Here is a 22,162-nt window from a genome sequence, read left to right as displayed (position 1 = left end):
ACAAATGATGCTGGTCAGAACAGGGTAGTTTCAATCCTTAAAACTGGAATTTGATGAAACCAAAGTAGAAAATGCTCATTCATGTTTTACACCACTATCCCAACTCCCTATCCAAGATTATAGACATCATATGTTCTCTAAACAACAAGGAATATAACTGAACAACTCAAATCCTAACTCAAAATCCACCATATCCATCAAAACTACCAAAAGAACTATCATTTGCTACAAGTATGTGTTGTTATACAAACGTAAGCAAGAGTAAGGAAAAGATAAAGGAAGACAGCCATAATACCTCTCTAAGATGCTTGCAAGAGAAATCTTTTACCTTTTCTTTCAAAAACTTTAGCACCCCAAGCTTCCTAAGCTCCCAATTTAGAGGTTAATCAGTTTAGATTTTCAATTTTCACTTGCCTAAGCTAGAAATCAAGATGGAATGAAATGGTTTTCAATCTTTTCTTTTTCTTCTCATAAGTCACGACCAAGATGAAGGAAAATGAAGAAAAATGAGCCAAGAAGAAAGATAAGAAGAAAGGAAAATGCCTTGGTCAAGACCTTGGTTGGATTCTTGACAAATGGCTTAATCACAAATATTTTCACCAAAATATCTCTCTTTTCCTTAGTCAATAATGGTGGCTGACTTAAGGGTTAAATAAGAGCTAATTAGCTCAACTAAACAAGGAAATTAAGGTAATAAAGTGGTGTATTCCATCGGTAGCGAATGGTATCCGTCGGTTCAAACCGATTTTTCTTAAATCGCATGTACTAGGGTTTTATCTTATGATTCCTTACCTTATTAGTCTAAGTTTTAATCACACACTTTCTCTTATCTGAAATTCATTCTTAATTGCCAAATTTAGTACACACTCCGTACCGAGTAATCACACTACCAAAAGACGTAAAAAAAATCATAGTTTACCTTAATGATGAAAGACAAAGAAAAACCCTTGATTCTATGATTAATTGTAACTATTGAGAAAGTAAATTAGTAGTAAAGCTATTGTAAAATAATGGATTCCAAACAAAAGGAAATTTTTAAGAAAATATGAGGGATTTTACAAGGCCTCACAATTACGCTACCAAAATTAAACAAAAACATGCATCAAAACCCTACTATGCACAAAAACCCTAACTTATACCCTTCCTTTAGAAAAATCATAACTTGAGTTATAAATATAAAAAATTTATACAACTTGACTTGTTAAAAACTAGACTTCAAATACTAAGAATTTTTAGAAGACAACTCAAAGATATTTTGTTCAGAAATTGGTCCAAATCGAGCCATAAACTACTACAACATTCCTATGTTTACTTGTGCAGGGCAGAATTTTCATTCAACTTTGCCAATTTTGTAGAATTTATAGATATTGAATCAAACTCTGAATTTTACACCGTAGGAAGCCCTCTGAATCTATTTTCAAACACAACAAACAGAACTCAATTCTGACTTTCCTATACAATGTAATATCCAATTTCCCAAAACTGTACAGAGCCTCCTGCGAAAATTTCTAGATTTTCTACCAACTCAAGATTATGAAACTTTTCTTAACAAAATTCACTCCCTTGACTCGAATTCAACTATTAAAGCAACCATGAATCAAAGGTAAGTGAGTTCACATAAGAGTTATAAAGAAAAGTAAAATTTCAAGATCTCACACTCTCTCCCCCACAAAAGAATTTCGTCCTTGAAATTCTAACCTTTGCTCACACAAAACATGATGCTACAAGTTTTTTCTCCAATTTTCAAGTGATTTTTTCTCACTTACAGTGCTACCACTGACAGAGTGTCGAGCCTGTGCAATAATAATAATAAAAACTTAAATACCACTAAAAGCAGTCAATAATTAATCCTAGGTACTGGAGCAGGGACTCTAGGTGTGCAATGGGTTACTTGATTCACCCTGTTCTCGAAGAGTTTACTTAATCCGATATGCTAGAACTAATTAGTTGACAAAAATTACTAAATAGTAGACAGTGGTAAATAGGATCTGTCGCGCCCCATTTTTTGATAAAATAAATAAATGGTTTGAGAAAATGTATTTTTTGATTCAATTTGTGATTGGAAAATGAATTGTTATTTAAAAGAAAAATGGGTCTAAATGGGGGCTTGAGAATGCGACGATTTGACCCAAAATTATAGTTTAAAAAGGGTTTTTGAAGTAAAAAAATCGGAGTCGCCACTTGGTAATGAGTTAAGGTGTACCAAGTCACCTAAAAATGAATTTTTAAAGAAAAATAGGAAAAAATATTAAGAAACCCCTTTTAAACGACTCCTAGTCCACGTAAACCAACGAAAAAGGTTCGGGAGTCACATTTGACGAAGGGGAAGGCAAGGATAAAAATCCAAAGCACCCCTTCGACCTAGCCAAGGCTAGTTGCGTGATTTAATCAAATATTTTCTTGTTTTAACCAAAGAATTTATTACATTTGGATGTACTATATGAATGCAAACCCTAGACCTAGGGGTATTGGGGGAAATTTCTCTTCAAAGGTTGAATGGTGCCAATCACATTAATTGTGAAGCCCAATAATGACCCTTTGGAGAGGTCACGAATAATGCGAGTGAGATGCAAATGAATGAAATGCATGTATGCAATGTGAGGACATGAGTTTGAAAAAGTAATAAAAAACAATAAATATGTAAATGAAAATGTGCACGTGAGTGGGCAAGGTACGGTATGTGAAATGATAATATGAAGTGCATGTATGCAAGTGATGATAAAAGTGTTCGTGTGCAAGTGAAGAAAAATAAAGATGCACGTGTGCAAAATGGGAGGAAAAATGAAAGTGTGATGAGGGTATAAAATGGTAGAGTGGATTTGAAAATGCATGAGCCTAGGGAATTCATGCATATTGGGTACGGGGAGACCTAAATCGTGACTCAATTTGCCCTTTTATAGAGGGAATACAAGCGTGCTAAGGCTTAGAAAAAGCCACACTCGTCTATATCCCATATTTAAGGGGACCCTCAAGCAGATGAACCCTATAACTAGCATGAAATGCAAAAATCCTAAAATGGAGGGAAAAGGGGTTCGAGGGGCATGCAAAATGATAAAATAAAAAAAAAATGCATGACATGTAATGAACATGCAAACATGTACTAACGAGGGGAAGTCCCTAAGGGTCTAGCGTTGGACTAGCCCATTCTATGAATTCCGACTAGCGTTGGACTAGTGGAAACGTACATTCATCCATCACATTCATTTATAAATATAGAAAGCAAGTAGACATGCAAAATCACTTATAACACGTAGCACATAACACTTAGCATGCTCGACTAGATGCAATAGCTTAATAAAGCAAATTAAACACATAGCAAACCAAATAATACCCCAAAAGCAAATGAAACTATTACATGGGCTAACTAAAACAAATGGGGGAAGGGGGAAAAATGGACAAAGTGCTCTCCAATGCCCTATCTATTACAAGCCAAGAGGTGTACACATACCCCATAAATAAAATAAAAGAAAGACTTAAAAATGAAAGGAATTAAAGAAAACTTAAGAAAGCCAAGTAGACATGCAATTCACGTAACACGTAGGAGCACGTAAGAGAGAAGTAAAGAGGATAAAAGAAAGTTATACCTTCCCCTAATGGTAAGCAAATGAAGGAAAATGGCTTCAAAACAATAAAGGGGTCAAGGCATCAATTTAAAAGTAAAGTATAAGCAAAAACATCAAAAACCACCTAATTGCAACTTGAATGAGCTCAAAAGCAAGGAAGGGGGCCAAGTCATGACTCAAATTGCAATTATTTTGGAACCCAATTGTAAGCTACTAGAACATAGTTGGGCCTTAGTAATATGCGGAGGAACATGGGGGACTGATTTGCAATTTTTTGAAACTTTTTACATGCCAAATTCATGCAACAAAGAAAACAACGTAAACAAGTTTCTGCAATAAACTTTCGGCAGCTTCCTCTTGTAAACTTCATGCCAGATTTTAAACAAACTAACTAACTAACACCAACTCTCAAACACCCTTGACAACTGAACATTTTTGTTAACTCAATCCCTTCATAAACAACCAACCCTTAAAATGAAATGAAAGATCAAATGATGAACCATATTGCGGCAGAAAATAGAACTTGCTGGAAATTTTATTTCCCAAAAACGCAGGTTCCCATCCAAATGCCCAATTTTGATCTAAACTTTGTTCCCCAGACACCAAAATAGAAAACTAAGCAACCAAAATAAGAACTTCCGCATCTAAAAAGGCTAAAAAACTTAACAGGATATCACGCCACATTCTGAAAGAAAAACATGCAAACATTTGATATTCAAAATCTGCTACAACTAAAGGAGAAGTCTGCTGCAGCTTCATTTACAAATGGGCTCTAGACAGCCTTAAGTATAACCATTTCATTTGTCCAAACTCTGGATTAAGCAATCAAAACAAATAAAACTCACATCCAACAAGCAAAACATAGAAGGAAATTATATAAAACACTTATGGAACTTTTAGGCAAGATGGAAAAAGATTGCTGTAATTTTATTGATTCACTTTGAGTTGAGCGCATATGATATAGCAAGGGTGAAATATCTTGAAGACTTTGCTGGACAGCCTCAATAATAGCCTTTGGTATATAAAAATCCTCCAAACACACACTAAACCCCTCGGAATACAGATTTTCCATCAACAAGAGTGTCAAAAAATTGAAGAATCTTAACACCTCCTTAGGACCTTTTGAGAAGAAAATAGATGTAATAACATCAATAAAAGTAGACTGCAATAGATCCTTATTAAAATCAAGTTTGACCAATTCGCTACTGTGAGTCAAGTATCTTTCTCCACTACATTCAAAGGAAGCAGGTAATGCAGTCTGGCCGAATTGATAAAAAATGCAGCAGAATTTCTGGCGTGAACTTTGCAGCTCAAATATTTTAGATGTTTAAACACTCAAACTCAACACCCAACCTTCCATTTCCTCTCTTCAAAACACAATTAAACATGCAGCTGAAGTACAAACTCAGAAAGCAGCCATGGAAAGAAACAGTAAGAAGAAAAATGCAGCAATTTTCTTGTTCATTTTTATTTCTTGCTTAACCGAACTAATGAACTGCATGCAAAGCTTAATCATCTTGTCTTAAGTTAGTTAAACACATAACCCAGTGAGAATCAAACACTTTCCAGCAAATCTCATTCTAAAATACCCATACAACTCCCAAAACAACTTCATCAGCTAAGCTGGAAAAGTGTTTAGCAGTCCAACAACTTCTAAAAAAAAAAAAAAAAATTCCAGCCATGCAATCAGATTTCTGGCCATAAGGTTCGCATGCAATACTAAGTAAGGAGCTTATCTATCAGGTTGATTCAAGATTAAGCTCAAATCATCACACCCAGCAAATTAAAACCAAAATTTCCAGCTCAAGCTCTCGGCAGAAAACATAACTAGCGCACAGAAATTTTCTTCTTTTCTTAATTACAAATCTGGCCGCCTAAACTCACATGCAAAGCTATAACTAGCTTAATCCACTCAGTTTTTGTTAGCTAATCATCGATTCATGCTCAGATGATGTCAGGGAAACAAGAATTAAAACTGCAACTCCTAATCTACTCTCGGCAGAACCAGATGCTACCAAGACAGATTTCAACATCCGAACATACAAATCCCACATGCAAGTACTTAAACACCATCATCAACCTCTAGAAAGCTAATCTAAAAATAGAATCTACCTCAATTGGAAGCTCAGCTCACGCACAAAAACTCGGAAATTTTTCTTCCTCTCGGCTCTCACGCACGGCTGAAATTCTGATTTGCGTGGGCTGTGGCAGATGATGGAACTGGTGGTTGTTGCGGCTGGAAACTTGATTGCAGCTGGTAGAACAGAAATGCAGAAGGGTGAAGCTCGCTCACAGCTTCTCTCTGTCTTACTTCAACTCACGGATGGAACCAGAAAAATTTTTGCCGCTCGCGGATCCTTTTCTTCCCTCTCGGATGCACGGTTGCCGCTCTCTCTCTCTCGCACTTTCTGTCGATGGTCACAAGGCAGAGGCTGGAGAGGAAGTGTTTTTGGAATGTTGGAGTTGCTCCAATGGGAAACAAGTCACGAATGAAGGGAAATGGGGTGTGAGTGGAGACTCAGATGTCATCCGGCAGAATTGGAGATGTTTTTGTTTTAAAGTTGGCCCAGGAAGCCTTGCTCACCCACGGCTGAAAAGCCATTGAAAAGAAATATATTGTGGTGGATGGTAGTTGATATACTAGTGTGTGATATAGTGGAGTGCATTAGTGGTTATAAGTCGGCATAGAGATGGAAGGTGCTGGAATGTAAAATGGAAATGGATTCGGCAGAAATAGAATTGTGATTTTTTGATTTTTTGATTTTTTGATTTTTTGATTTTTTTTTTTTTGAAACAAACAAAATTGATAATAATAAAAAGAAATAACCAAAACAAAATAATTAACATTTGATGAAAAATAAACTAGAACAATAAAGTGCAATTTCCATTTCTTTTCCATTTCCTATTTTCATCGTTTTTCTCTTTTTTTTTCTTTTTTTTTTTCAAAATAACTTAACAAAAATAAACAAAATGCCAAAAGATTGAATTTAGAAGACATAAAACATATTTTGTGGGCAATTTTCTTTTTTTTTTCTTTTCTCTCCTCTTTTCTTTTCACTTTCTCATTTTCATTCATTTTCCAAGAGATTCTATGCTAACAGCTTAAAAATAAAAATAAAACTAGAAACTAAAACTAAAAATCGAATAAAACTAAAATGAAAAAATTAAAAATAAACAGCAAATGAAATTACACCAAAATTTGGTGTCTACAGGATCGTCTCCTCAGGGATTGGGGATATTTGTCTCTTTTAAATTCCAATTGGTAAAGGGGGATTTTATCAGAACGAAACTAAAAAAATTAAGCAATTAAACTAAAAATGAATAATTAACTAGCACGAATGTAACAGGAATCAAATCAAGAATAGGTAAATTCTAGCCAAGGATACAACTTCTTAGACACAGTCCACTTACTCGATCATTGATGCAAGAGAGGTTCACTTAATTTATTAATAGGCTAGTTATAGTCGCCGATGGACTCTAACGACTAATTTTTCCTTAATTCATTGATAACCAAGGTACGACCATTGATTACCCCTAACCAGAAAATACTCCTTGGTATGACCATAGGAATTAATTTTTCAATTGTATTAATAATTAGAAAAACCTAACCCCAATCAATAACACGCTACGAGGGTTATTTAAATTAGATTGCACGTTCCCCTAGTGTGTAAATATGCCAGTTGCAACTATTACTAATCAATTAAACAATTACAAATTTAATTGACTAACTTGGCAGGAGATTAATAAATCACATTGAACATCGGGCCCTTGACATCCAATTAATAAAATAATCCCATGAAAATTCAAGCAGACAACATGCAAATATTAATAAATTGAGAGACGCGTGAAAACTAATTAGATCTCACAGATTTTCAAGATTGCACCATCGAGTTGATCCTTGACTAGATGAAAGGCTTAGTCACGCCGCATAATTAAATTTTCACGTAAATTAATTGATTGCAAAGACATTGCGTTTTTTTACTAGAAAGCAAGGAATAAAAGATATTCTTCCCGTTAGAAAATATTGTCGAACACCTGGAATGCGTTAAAGGCCAGTAAGAAGAAAGAAAACTAAAAATTATGCTACAAGCTAAAAACTAGAGCCGTCCCAAAAGAGATGTCCCTGGCCTCTGTACGACTCCCCCTTAAAAGCCAAAAGCAAATGACTCAATGCTTTCTACCCGTGGTCCCCACCGAAATTGAAAGCCAAAAAAGGAATACAAAAGATGCGGCTCAATTTCCTTTTTGTTTCCTCGGCTCCTTGGGCTCTCATAGCCCTCTCTTCATCAGCTCAATCCGTTTGTTTTCTCTCTTGTGGACCACGTTGAGGGAGCTTTGCAGAAGACTCCCACTTGTAAAGTAATTTGCTTCAAAAAGTCCCTCCTTTTGTAGTTTTTCACTCCAATCCCTGAAATTAATTCCAGATACCAAATATAAGTAGATGTCGACAATTAACACAATATTTGATAGGGACAAAAGGGGAAATTAATAATAAAATTGCTAACAAATAATACACTATCAATTCCCCCCACACCTGAATCATGCTTGTTTTCATGCATGGGGACAACTCAACTCAACAATGGCTAGCTCTCACGTTATCTATTGCCATCTGTGCTTACACCAAAATCAAGATTTAGTGGCTAAGTATCAAGTCATATCTCTCCTGGTTAGCTCCTAAGTTCATAGACTCGTCCAATTCATGGCTAACTCACCTAGAAAATTCAAATATTAACTAGCAACAGTCAACAATTAAGTCAACTGGCAAACAAAATCTCAACATTGAGAACCAAGGATCGGCGGGCCAACATGATCATAGACTTACATATTTCCCACATCTGATATTTTTTTTTTCTTTTTCTTTTTTTTTTTGATTGAACGAATAAATGCTTAGTCCTAAGCCATTCAAGTCTTTTGACGTGAACTCTGACATTTTTAGATGAAAGAGTCCAGTTACTCAACTTTTCACAGTTCCAGAACTACTTACTCATAGATATCGCCATTTTTTGACGCGAGAGTCGACACTTGTGGTAAAAACTCCTGATTACTAGGTGACGATACTAGCGGAGTATAGCCATATGTTATTCACAATAAAATACCAAAATACCAGGTAATTAAAGATCATAGCCCACGCTATCTCCTAAATATGGAGAACCAAGGTCAACAGGGGACCAATCCACACAACAGTGCCAGCAAAATATTTATATTGCCTAAACAAGTTAACCATAAATTGCACCAAGTCATTAAACTCAAAATATTCACCAAGACAACATGCTCTTACTTGCCGCCGAAACTAAATTCATAGAGTAAACTGCAACTAGCAATACAAGAGTGAGCTGCCAAAATATTCGCCAAGTTAACAGCAAGCCAGGCAGAAAATTGTCGAATCTAAGCCCCTCCTAGGTCAAACAGGAAAAACATCTAAACTAAAAACAAAGGGAAAACACCCATAAATCGAAAACAGGAAATACTAGCACCTAAACCGACCCCCCACACCTAAGTCACACATTGTCCTCAATGTGATAATGTAATAGCAAAAAGGAAGGAAAAGGGCAACGGTACTTCTCTAAAGTCGTCAAAACAGGGGTGGATCGGGTGCGAACTGAAGAGCAATCTGGCATGTTGCATAAATGCTGCCAGATTTTGTGCCATGCTATACAAGTTGATGCCAATATGGGTCACGCTAATCTCCAGTTTCTCAACTGTGTTTCGAAGTTGGACCAGTCGTCGGCCATTGGGGTGGGAAGGGGCGGAGAGGAGGTAAACGGGCTGGGATCATCTCCAGCAGTGGAGGCTCGGGCAAAAGATGACCGAGGGGGAGCGCGTAGCGGTCCTGGGGGAACAACCTCCCATCCGTCGTCACCCTCCTGAACCAAACCCATTTTCTCTAAACACGGAATGTCCAAAGGCTCCATGTAATAGGCTGTATGCAAATCATGGTTGAAAATATCAAGTACATGCAAATTAATAGCCAAGTGAGTAATGTATGACCCAAGAATCAAGGGGCGATTCTTTTTAGGCAAAACAGACTTGAACTGAGAAGCGTGCCAGCACCCAAGATTGACCTTAATATTGTTATGTATGCACTATATAAAGAAAAATTCGGGTTTAGACATAATGCCCGAACTATCTCGCCTACCCGAGAAACTATAGGCCAAGAAACGGTGGATATAGCGAGACGCCGGGTCCTTCAGATAAGAACCCTTAGATAGACGAGAGTCATAATTATCCCTATCTACGGACATCTTCTCCCAAATATGTCGATAGCGGGTAAAAAAGGGTTGGACGTAGTCACATGCACTCTCGGCATACTCACGAGACTCGACATAGGCTGGATCAATAAAACCAAGGGCCAGATTGAAGTCAGTAATGGAATGGTGGAACTCCTGACCCATTAAACGAAAGCGGATGACATTAGGGGTAGAAATTGTGTAACCAATAGGGAGGTCGAACTCAAATGTGGCATAGAACTCCCTAACTAATTCAACAAAGGCTGGACGGTTAGTAATACGAGAATAGGGAAGCCACCCAATGGCCTCAATCAACCGGTCAAAATCAATTCGAATATTTAGAAGGCCCAAGGTGGCGGCATCTCGATAACGACAGGGAATAATCTGCCGTTCACAACAAGCAGCATATCGCCGCTTGTCGGCTGCCCTGGTGAAATCCAAATTACCTCCAAAATGTGCAGGGTCAGAGATATGGACGGCTCTTTGCCTTCCAAGGCGAGTCCTCCTCCCAGAAGAAGAAGAGTCGTGCAATGGGTCAGAGGCGGGTATGGAGTGCTGGGGTAAAGGTGGCTGTGAGGTCTAGGAGTCCTAGACCTAGAGGAGGATCGGGGTAGTACCATGGGTACGAAGAGATCACTTAATCAACCAGAATTAGAATGTGCACAATATATGATATGAAAGACCTTTAGGGAACCCAACCAGCACAATAGTAGAAAGTAGCAATGCCAGAAAGCAAGTCCAAAGAGTACAAAAGTTATGAGTAGTGCTAGTGTTTAAAACGATCACCAAATTTCAGCAATTAGCCACACTACCACCGAAACAAGGCAAATAGAGACAACCTATGTCAACAGACAAATGCAACTGTCTCCAATTGGACAGTTAAGTACCCAATTCCACCTACTAAAATTAGCAAATGACTCAAGGAAATGGCACTCCAGCAACAGCAGTACAGAAGTGGGATGGAAATAACTCAATAAAGATGCCCAGTAGTCAATGAGGCAACCAATAACACAGGAGTGACGTATTATATAAACTACCCTCACCAGTACCACCGGTGTAAGCACAGGGAAAAATTAAATCCAATAGCTAACCCTATCAACAAAATGTACACTTTAGGCACCCAAGGTCGAGACAAACGTCTCAACAAAGCATCAATTACAGGCAATAAGCAATGGTGGTCCCAATGGAGTCAAACGCAAAATCAATTCAATAAATATCATAACACACCCCCACATATAGCAACAATTAAACTCAATTCTGTCCAAAATGAATAGCAAAAAATGCCCAATGAAGTCAACTGTCAAAAACGCCCTAAAAAATCAACCCTAAAATTGCAAGAGAAACCCTAATTAAATCATCAGATGACAAATCAAGCAAATTACCCCATTTGCGAACCAAATCCAGCAATTAGTGTCTAGAAATTGTGAAGGAGGAAGGGCAAACAATACCTCCACCTATCAATTTTTGACAGGTGGCGAAGGTACGCTGAAGAGGGAAACGCGAGAGGGGGCTCGCCTGCGCAGTGGAGCTGGTGGTGTTGGTGGCGGTCGTGCATGGGCTAGTCGAGCTGTGCAGAGGAAGGAGGCAGCGTGCAGCACAAGAGGAGCTGCGGCGGCGGTCAAAGGCGCTGGATGTCGAGTTGAGGTAGAGAAGCACGCTGGTGGAGGTCGCTCGATCTGGTGGTGGATGAGCTGAGGTGGCGCTGGTGGGTAGCTGTGGAGAGAAAAAAGCGGCTCGGTCTGTCAGCTTGGGCTTTGTCGACGGCGCGCTGGTTTGGTGTCGCGCCAGTTGGGCCGGCGGCATTCGCCGCTGGTGTTGCGTGAAGTCGCCCGCTGGCGGCGTGTGGCTTGGCCGCGAGCCAGTGGAGGCTCTAGCCGAGGATGAAGCTGGAGGACAGTTGGTGCTGGTCGCGTAGTGATGCGGCTGGTGGAGGTGCGGCGAAGTGGAGCTTGGGGCCGGCGGCAGCGGTGAACTTCAGGTGGCGCGTTGGGGATGTCGGACGAAGAGGAAAGCAAAAGGGGAAAAAGGGAAAGCAGCGGGGAAGAAGGAAGAAAGAAAAGAAAGGAAGAAAGAAAGAAAGAAAGAAGAAAAAAAGAAAAGAGAAAAGGAAAAATAAAATAGATTTTTTTTGTCTTTTATTTTTCCCTTTTTTTTTGGTTTTTTCTTCATTTATATTTTTTTAAAAATTATTCAAACGTAAATTGTCCAAATTTGAAATTTCTTTTAAAGTATTTTTTTTATTTAAAGGTTTATAAAAAAAACAATCTTTTTTCCTTTTCCTTTTAATAATAATAATAAATAAATAAATATTTTTTTCAGTTTTTGGGTCACCAAACACCGCGCGGGGCACGCCTAGATTGATAAACGTCCACTGGGCACGCCATGATCGTATCTCCTGAGATCAGTGGACGTTTACCAATTTTGGTGTGCCCTGCACGGTGTTAGTGTCTCCTAAGGTACGCTATGATTGGTAAATATCCACTGACCTCAGGAGACACTAACACCGCATGGGCGTACCAAGATCCATAAACGTCCACTGACCTCAAGAGACATGAATATGGCGTGGGCACGCCAAGATTGCACTTCTTGGTCATACTGGAGGAAAATATTAATACTGATACTACCCAATGGGGAAACGACAAAACAAAAGAAATGGACAACTAAAAATAATAAAACCAATATTCGGGTTGCCTTTTAAAAAAGCGTCTTTCTTTAATGTTTTTGGCTAGACATAGCCCCAAACTTGCTTAAATTAAGCAAATCAGGTCCTCTAAATGCATCATCTCCACTCGTTCAACTGGAACCACTTCATAATGCTGCTTGAGACAATGACCATTCACCACAAATTTCTTTTCCATCCTTGAACTATGGATCTCCACTGCACCATAATGAAAGACATTAGTTACAACGTAGGGACCGATCCAACGAGAACGTAACTTACCCGGAAATATCCTCAATTTCGAGTGGTACAGTAGAACTTTTTGCTCACATTCAAACGTCTTCCTAGAGATCTGCTAGTCATGAAATATTTTATTCTTCTCCTTATAAATCACGGCATTCTCGTAGGCTTCATTGCGAATCTCTTTCAATTCTTGTAATTGCAACTTTCTTTGAATTCCGCCCTCCTCGATATCCATATTGTATTGTTTGACAGCCCAAAATGCTCTATACTCGAACTCGACGGGGAGGTGACATGGCTTTCCAAATACCAAATGATAAGGGGACATGCCGATTGGCGTCTTGTACGCCGTTCTATATGCCCATAGGGCATCTTCAAGTTTCATACTCCAATCCTTTCTATTGGGTTGAACCATCTTCTTTAAAATCGACTTGACCTCTCGGTTCGATACTTCCGCCTGACCATTTGTTTGAGAATGATAGGATGTAGATACCTTATGTAAGACGACATACCTCATGAAAAGTGCAGCAATCGTCTTGTTGCAGAAATGAGTATCCCGATCACTTACAATCACTCACGGCATCTTAAAGTGAACAAAAATGTTAGATTTGACAAATTCTGCAACCACCTTGGAATCATTAGTACGGGTGAGTTTTGCTTCCACCTATTTCAAAACATAGTTTACGGCAAGCAATATATATAGAAAACCATAAGACGAAGGAAAAGGCCCCATAAAATCAATACCCCAGATGTCAAAAATCTCAACAAAAATCATTGGGATTTGGGTCATTTGATCCCTACGAGAAATATTACCTACTCGTTGACACTTATCACATGACTTACAAAATGAGTAGGCATCTTTGAAGAGGGTCAGCCAATAGAATCCACTCTCTAGAACCTTACAAGCCGTCCTCGTTGGTCCAAAATGACCTCTACACGCAAAAGAGTGACAATAAACTAAGATAGATTGGAATTCGTTTTCACTTACACATTTACGAATGATTTGGTCGGCACCACACTTCCAGAGGTAAGGGTCATTCCAGATGTAAGACTTTGCATCACTCCTTAACATGTCTCTCTTTGCCTTAGGCCATCCTGCAAGAAACTTGTCCGTGACTAGAAAATTAACAATATCCGCATACCAAGGCAAGGATAAATTAACAGAAAATAAATGCTCATCGGGGAAAGTTTCTCTCAACGGGAGGTCGTCTTCGGTGACTTGTACTCGACTCAAGTGATCTGCTACCAAATTTTTCGCCTCTTTCTTGTATCTGATCTCCAGGTCAAACTCTTGTAGCAACAGTATCCACCTTATAAGTCGTGGTTTTGCCTCTTTCTTGGTGAACAGATATCACAATGCTGCATGATCAGAGAAAATAATCACTTTAACACCTAGCAAATAAGACCTAAATTTCTCTAAAACAAAAACTACCGCCAAGAGCTCCTTTTCAATGGTGGAATAGTTTAATTGAACTCCGTTCAAGGCTCGAGATGCGTAGTATATAGCATGGGCTGCCCTTCCTACTCTTTGATCTAGAACCGCGCCCACGGCATAATCGCTAGCATCGCACATGATCTCAAATAGTAGGTTCCAATCAGGAGGTTGGATAATAGGTGAGGAGGTCAATAACTCCTTTAACCTATGAAATGCCCTCTTACATGCTTCATCGAACTCGAAGAGCACCTCTTTCTGCAAAAGTTGGAACATGGATGCTCTAATTTTCGAGAAATCTTTGATAAATCTTCTGTAGAAACCTGCGTGACCCAAGAAAGAACGCATTTCCCGCACACTCGCAGGGTAAGGTAAAGTAGATATAACATCTAGTTTTGCTTTATCAATCTCAATACCCCTAGACGACACTACATGACCCAAAATTATTCCGTACTCAACTATAAAGTGGCATTTTTCCCAATTAAGCACGGGATTAGCTTCTATACACCTTATCAAAATTAATTTGAAGTTATCCAAACAGTTATCAAAACTTTCTCCATACACATTGAAATTATCCATAAAGACCTCAATAATGTTCTCAATATACTCTGAAAAGATACTTACCATGCATCATTGGAAGGTAGCAAGTGCATTGCAGAGCTCAAATGGCATTCTTCGGTATGCAAATGTTCCAAACAGGCACGTGAATGTTATCTTCTCTTGGTCCTCGGGTGCGATAGCAATCTAGAAATAACCTGAAAATTCATCCAAAAAATAATAGTAAACTCGGTCTGCTAATCGCTCTACCATCTTATCAATGAATGAAAGGGGAAAATGATCCTTTTTCATGATGGCGTTTAGCTTCCTATAGTCTATACACTGCAGCCACCCGGTGGGCTTTCGAACTGGTACGAGCTCACTCTCTTGGTTTGACTCCACCGTCACCCCTGCCTTCTTTGGGACCACCTGTACTGGACTCACCCAGGTGCTATCTGATATTGCAAAGATTATCCCCACATCAAATAGTTTTAGGATCTCTTTCTTTACTACCTCAATCATGAGGGGATTTAGTCTCCTCTGAGCCTACCGCACAGGCTTAGCACCCTTCTCGAGTCGAATCTGATGCATACATACCGTGGGGTTAATTCCCTTGATATCGGCAATGGTCCATCCTATCGCCTGCTTATGGTCCCTCAAAATTCGAATCAATTTGTTTTCTTGGACTTTTGATAGACTCGCGGAGATGATCACCAGGAGTGTCTCCCCCTCACCCAAGTATGCATACTTGAGGTGTTTCGGCAGAGGTTTCAACTCTAAGATAGGCGCCTGCACCACAGATGATTCAGGCGTAAAAATGGGTGCGAGATCATACCTTATTTTTGTGATTGGCAATGTTTTCAACGCTCCAATCACACATCTCAGTTCTTCACTCAACTCTACTCCAGACGTCATCTCTGACTTGAAGTGCTTGGTCAAGGCAACTTCTAACTCATCCCTGCCTTCAATTTCAAAAACTTCTTGTATAGCAGGGTCAATAACATTTATAGAGAAAACAGAGCCAGCATGCAATTCTAAAGATATTTCATAGTTTCAAAAATGTTAAAATGAACAATCTCGCCATCAAATTTCATAGACAAAGTACCCTTATTTACATCAATTTTGGTTTGAACTGTGCTCAAGAAGGGTCTGCTTAATAATAATGGTGATGGGTCATGAGAGTGTTCATAATTCATATTAAGCACATAAAAATCGGTTGGAAAAACTAATTCATTAACTTTCACTAAAACATCTTCAATCAACCCGTCAAGGTATGCATTGGTTCATTCAGCCAGTTGAATTATTATTCCAGTCTCTTTTAAAGGACCTAAATTCAAAGAAGCATATATAAACTTGGGCATCATATTAATCGAATCTCCTAGGTTTAACATAGCCTTCCCAATCAAAGGTATTACCTATCCTACAGGGAATGGTGAACATACCTGGATCTCCGCATTTCGGTGAGAGTTTTCTTTGTAAGATTGCTGACACGTTTTTCCCTACTACCACTCGCTCATCTCCTTTCAACCACTTTCGGTTGACACACAAGTCTCTCAAAAACCTTGCATTTCGAGGTACTTGCTTGATCGCATCCAGTAGGGGAATGTTGATTTCCACCTTGCGAAAGATCTCCAGGTCCTCTTTCTCCTTGTCCTGTTTTTTTGGTTTTTCTAACCTGCTAGGAAAGGGAGGTGGATTAGTCCTAATTGTAATTATTGGGTCCAAAGTTACCTTGGAAATCTTTGGTATCTCTGCTCTCCTCTTCCAACTCTTTTTCAATTCGTTCTTCATCCTTGTCCTTAGGTATCACCGGGTCGGGTCCTTGGACCTCCTCGCTATTTCTCAAGGTCATTGCACTCACATTTTTCGGGCTCAACTCAGTTTGAGATGGCAACTTCCCTTGAACATGGGATTCCAAACGGCTGATCGCGATGGCCATTTGATTCACTTGAGTTTGCAACGATTGTACTTGTCCCAATTGATTCCTCATGCTTTGCAGGTCTAAATCCATCTTTTGTTGATTCGCAAGTAATTGTTTCATCATCTCTTCTATGGACGGATTCGAGTTCGAAGATGGTGGTGGTGGGCGAGGCTGGTACTGCTGCTGGTACCCTTGCTGCCTATTTGGTACGAAATTTGACTGCCTATTCACTCCATAGTTGAGGTTGGGATGATCTCTCCAACCAGAATTATAGGTGCTTGAGTAAGGGTCGTACTGCTTTCTTGGCGAAGGCGCGTGGCCGGCCATATTCACTTGCTCTGCACTTTCTTCCTGAATTAATGGGCATATCTCAGTAGAATGACCCAAGGCAGCACATACCCCACACACCTTGGCTTGTGAGGCACTTTTCACAGCTAACTGTTGCACGAAGGATGTCGATTCAGAAATTTGTTGTTGGATGGAGGATGTTTCTACCTCATTCACCCTGCGGGTCGAGACATCCTCTCTTGAACTGAACTGCTGTGAATTTTCAGTCATCCCTTCAATCAACTCCCATACTGCCCGAGGAGTCTTATTCACTAACGCTCTTCCACTTGTAGCATCGATTATACTCCTGTCTCTGAAAAGTACCCCTCATAGAAATATTGGATGAGCAATTGCTCACTTATCTGATGTTGAGGGCATTTGATACATAGTTTCTTAAACCTCTCCCAATACTCATAGAGAGACTCGCCTGGGTGTTGTTTGATACCATAGATTTCCTTCTTTAAACTAGCAGCTCGACATGCCGGAAAGTACTTGTTTAAAAATTTTTTCTTCAATTGGTCTCACATGGTGATACTACCTGGTGGTAGGTAGTTCAACCAATCTTTCGCGGAATCCTTCAAAGAGAAGGGAAAGACTCTCATTTTTATCTGTTCATCAGTAATTCCCGGGGGTTTCATACTGTTGCAGACGACGTCGAACTCTTGCAAGTGCTTGTAGGACTCCTCACCTGGTAAACCATGGAAAGATGGTAAGAGAAGAATTAGGCCAAATTTTAACTCCAAAAATGTGTTATCATTTAAATTTGAAAAAGTAATGCACAAAGGTTGCTGATTTAAATTAGAAGCAGCCAACTTCCTTAGTATTTGTGCATTTACCATGGTGATTTCCTCTTGATCCGAGTCACTCGAAGTGTCACCAGATGAATCTGTTGGTTTAATTTCTGGATCAGGTCTCTGGGATGCAGCACTGGAGTGCTCCTCTCTGAGCTGTCTGGTTTCTTTCCTCATTCTACGCGCAGTCTTCTCTACTTCAAGATCGAAAATTAATTCGCCTATACAAGAAGATCGAGGTATAAATTAGAAAAATACCAGAAAATTAGAACAAAATTAAGATTAATAAGAAACAAATACTTAACGTCAGTCCCTGGCAACGGTACCAAAAATTGACAGGGTGTCGAGCCTGCGCAATAATAATAATAAAAATCTAAATACCACTAAAATCAGTCTATAATTAATCCTAGGTACCGGAGCAGAGACTTTAGGTGTGCAATGGGTTACTTGATTCACCCTGTTCTCGAAGAGTTTGCTTAATCCGATATACCAGAATTAATTAGTTGACAAAAATTATTAAATAGTAGACAGTGGCAAGTAGGATCGTTTTCTCAGGGATTGGAGATATTTGTCTCTTTTAAATTTCAATTGGTAATGGGAAATTTTATCGGAATGAAACTAAAAATAATTAAACAATTAAACTAAAAATGAATAATTAACTAGCACAAATGCAGCAGAAATTAAATCAAGAATAGATAAATTCTAACTAAGGATACAACTTCTTAGACAGAGTCCACTTACCCGATCATTGATGCAAGGGAGGTTCACTTAATTTATTAATAGGCTAGTTATAGTCGCCGAAGGACTCTAACGACCAATATTTTCTTAATTTATTGATAACCAAGGTACGACCATTGATTACCCCTAACCAGAAAATACTCCTAGGTACGACCGTAGGAATTAATTTTTCAATTGCATTAATAACTAGAAAACCTAACCCCAATCAATAACACGCTGCGAGGGTTATTTAAATTAGATTGCATGTTCCCTTAGTGTGTAAACACGCCGTTGCTAATATTAATCAATCAAACAATTACGGATTTAATTGACTAACTTGACAAGAGATTAATAAATCACATTAAACATCGGACCCTTGACATCCAATCAATAAAATAATTCCATGAAAATTCAAGCAGACAACGTGCAAATATTAATAAATTGAGAGACGCGTGAAAACTAATTAGATCTCACAAATTTTCGGGACTACACCGTTGAATTGATCCTTGACTAGATGAAAGGTTTAGCCACGCCGCATAATTAAATCTTCATGCAAATTAATTGATTGTAAAAACATTGCAGTTTTTACTAGAAAGCAAGGAATAAAAGATATTCTTCCCGTTGGAAAATATTGTCAAACATTTGGAATGCGTTAAAGGCCAGTATGAAGAAAGAAAACTAAAAACTATGCTAAAAGCTAAAAACTAGAGCCGTCCCAAAAGAGATGTCCCTGGCCTCTGTACGACTCCCCCTTAAAGGCCAAAAGCCAATGACTCAATGCTTTCTACCCCGTGGTCCCCACCGAAATTGAAAGCCAAAAAAAGGAATACAAAAGATGCGGCTCAATTTCCTTTTTGTTTCCTCGGCTCCTAGGGCTCTCATGGCCCTCTCTTCGTCAGCTCAATCCGTTTGTTTTCTCTCTTGTGGGCCACGTTGAGGGACCTTTGCAGAAGACTCCCATTTGTGAAGTAATTTGCTTCAGAAAGTGCCTCCTTTTTGTAGTTTTCTGCTCTAATCCCTGAAATTAATTCCAGATACCAAATATAAGTAGATATCGACAATTAACACAATATTTGACAGGGACAAAAGGGAAAATTAATAATAAAATTGCTAACAAATAATACCCTATCAACCACAAACTTACCTCAAGTGCAATCAAAATACAGACCTTATTCTAGTGCTCTCCACTATTTAGTACTCAAGTACAAGAATCCATAATAAGATAATTCACATCTCGAGTCAGCCGGTTCCAAGAGTAAATCACCCCTACTAGAGATTCCTACCTGACGTACATATCTATCCATGATAAGGGATTTCCACTTATAATAGGCACGATTCATAGTTTACGTCCAAAAAATAGCACTTAGTCCTTTACACTTATTTACATAATCGGGACCATATCACCACTTGCCCTAAACTCACTCTGCGCAAAGACCACGCGAAGCAGCTCTGATACCATCTGTTTAGCGGACCGCCTGCCCAACTCTCACTAGGACTCATTTACGCTTGACTCGAGAAAAGATATCATGATCATAGGAAAGAAATGAAACAATAATTTCAAACTTAACATATACATTGATGCTCAAATCCAACTACAAGGCTTATACACGCCCAAATACGTTAAAGTGTTTACAACCCAAGTACAATCAACCTAGTCGGGTGTTAGCGCGAGTACAATTGCAAAATCTAAAAACTAGACAACGCTATCCTGTACAAGTCTCACGCCTCGCTCGTACCCCCTATAAAAAAACAAATGGCATGGAATGAGTTAAAAATCCAGTGAGGTTCCAAATAGCAAGTTGACCATCATTGAAAAGTTCACGTATCAAAGTAGCAAAGTAGCGAGCATAACTAGTCCATAAAAGTGAGCAATAACACTTCAAATAACAAATCTCAAAATGAACAAGTGTAAAATTTTTCAAAAGAAGCAATAACCCGATAAGTAATACTCATGTCAAAGTATAAGGATATAGATGGCTCTCACGAGCCAATTTCCCGTTGTTTCACCAGAGCTTGATCAAGTATTAGTTAACACTCCGTTAACCTTCAAGTAAAGTAACCAATCCTGTAGTGCTTCGCTTCACACCAATCCGTCCACCATTCAACCCCCTTACCGAGCCTAAACACCAACTAAACAATGGTGGTAATACTCGAGTATATCGATTAGTCGAGAAGATAGTACTCCACTCAATAACATTAGATACCCATAGTTCGTTATTTAATCGACCAAACCCTTGCTGGCTCGACTCAAATAACTAGCCAGTGGGGTTTGGATTCCCAAGTATTCACTATAGTCAACGACCAATCGATTTAGTCAAGAGAAAAGTACGGAGACGGGAATGAGAGGTATCTCCCACTCGAATCGAGTGTGGTACATACTACCGCTCAGCACTTACAAGTCAAGCATAAGTATATCAAGTCGATTGCAACAATAAACAAGTACATATCACATTAGGGCAAGTGCGATAAAGTACACCCTGCCCGACCATATCAATCAAATATCATTACATCACATTGACCAAGTATTGAAAACAATTGTCAAGTTCAATCAGGTATTTGGAAGCACTCACCGAAGATTTAGTGCTTGTCAAAAATTACGTTCAGGTATAACTCCTTGGTTGGAGTCCAAATCTGCGATACAATATTATTTAAAAGTTTAAAATCAACTAGGGTTCGAAACATAAGAGTTTCACTTCAAGAAAACCAAGTAAATGAAACTCATTTAGATATGATTCATGTTACGTATCAAACTCTAGAAAATTCAGACCCGCTCTTTTGGTGTTGCTAAATAAACAACTAAAACTTTGGAATTCACATTTGAGTCGGAAAGACGAGGAAAACGTATTTCTATTGATTTTTTCCAAGGGTACGAGTTTTGACCGAATTCTAATTTATATACCTCTACGAAAGAGGACTCAAATAACCTAGATAATTCAAATTCAATTCAACTTCAATTCTTTGCTCGAATCACAAGTACACATACCTAGTTCTTGAGTGAAAATTTGGGCGGCATGCTCTTTGTATTTAGCTAATTTTTCAGCCATTTATGGATTCCTTGTTTTTCTCAATTCAGCCCAACAATCACACACAAGTAATGTTACTAACATACCCCTTCAATTAGGCTCCAAAATCATCCAATTACAACACAAGTGTAATAATACAATTGGAAATCAGTTTTGAAGACAAAAAGCTAAACAACAGATTTGACATCTTATAGCATTTTGGTCACAACTGGAGCTACGTTTATCGAATTGGGGTGCACCTGATACAGTTTTGAAGCTAAAACAAAGGGTTACACAACTTTCATGAAGACAACCTAACCCAGTTCACAGTTGATCTAGGTCAAATTTGCAAATTATAGAACCAGAAGTTCATGGTTAGTCTGGTTGTTAGTACTGAATTCAAACGGCAATAACTCAAGCTACACAATTCCGTTTGAGGCGTTTTCAGATGTGTTGAAAAGCTGAAATATAGGGCTAAAAGTTTTAAGTTTTGGCCAAAGGCTGATTTGATACGGATCAAGGTAAAAAACGATGCCAAACTTGTGAAATCTCAAAACTGTCCACAAAATGAGACTTTTGGCAGCCAGGGGTATTTTGGTCATTTTACATGCTACAGTACTTTGATCGCGTTGAAATTTTACAGGCAATTATATAACATCATTGCCTACAACTTTGATGTTTTAACCTAAGCCTAATTTAGCCTGTAACATAGACGAATGATGCTAGTCAGAACAGGGCAGTTTCAA

At 38.7% G+C, this 22,162-nt stretch overlaps 1 protein-coding gene and 1 non-coding gene across 2 annotated transcripts in view; one reads left to right on the top strand and one right to left on the bottom strand.

The window, feature by feature from the left end:
- Positions 1-22,162, bottom strand: part of LOC140014268 (oxoglutarate-dependent flavonoid 7-O-demethylase 1-like) — a 176,937-nt gene that overhangs the window by 24,224 nt on the left and 130,551 nt on the right. The window lies entirely within an intron of this gene.
- LOC113717437 (small nucleolar RNA R71) lies at positions 17,267-17,373 on the top strand. Its single transcript, XR_003454368.1, has one exon. It is a non-coding gene; the product is annotated as a small nucleolar RNA R71 (small nucleolar RNA).

Source organism: Coffea arabica, chromosome 9c (assembly GCF_036785885.1).
Source record: "Coffea arabica cultivar ET-39 chromosome 9c, Coffea Arabica ET-39 HiFi, whole genome shotgun sequence".
In the NCBI taxonomy this organism is placed as follows: Eukaryota; Viridiplantae; Streptophyta; class Magnoliopsida; order Gentianales; family Rubiaceae; genus Coffea; species Coffea arabica.
This window is presented reverse-complemented; position numbering and strand designations above follow the sequence as displayed.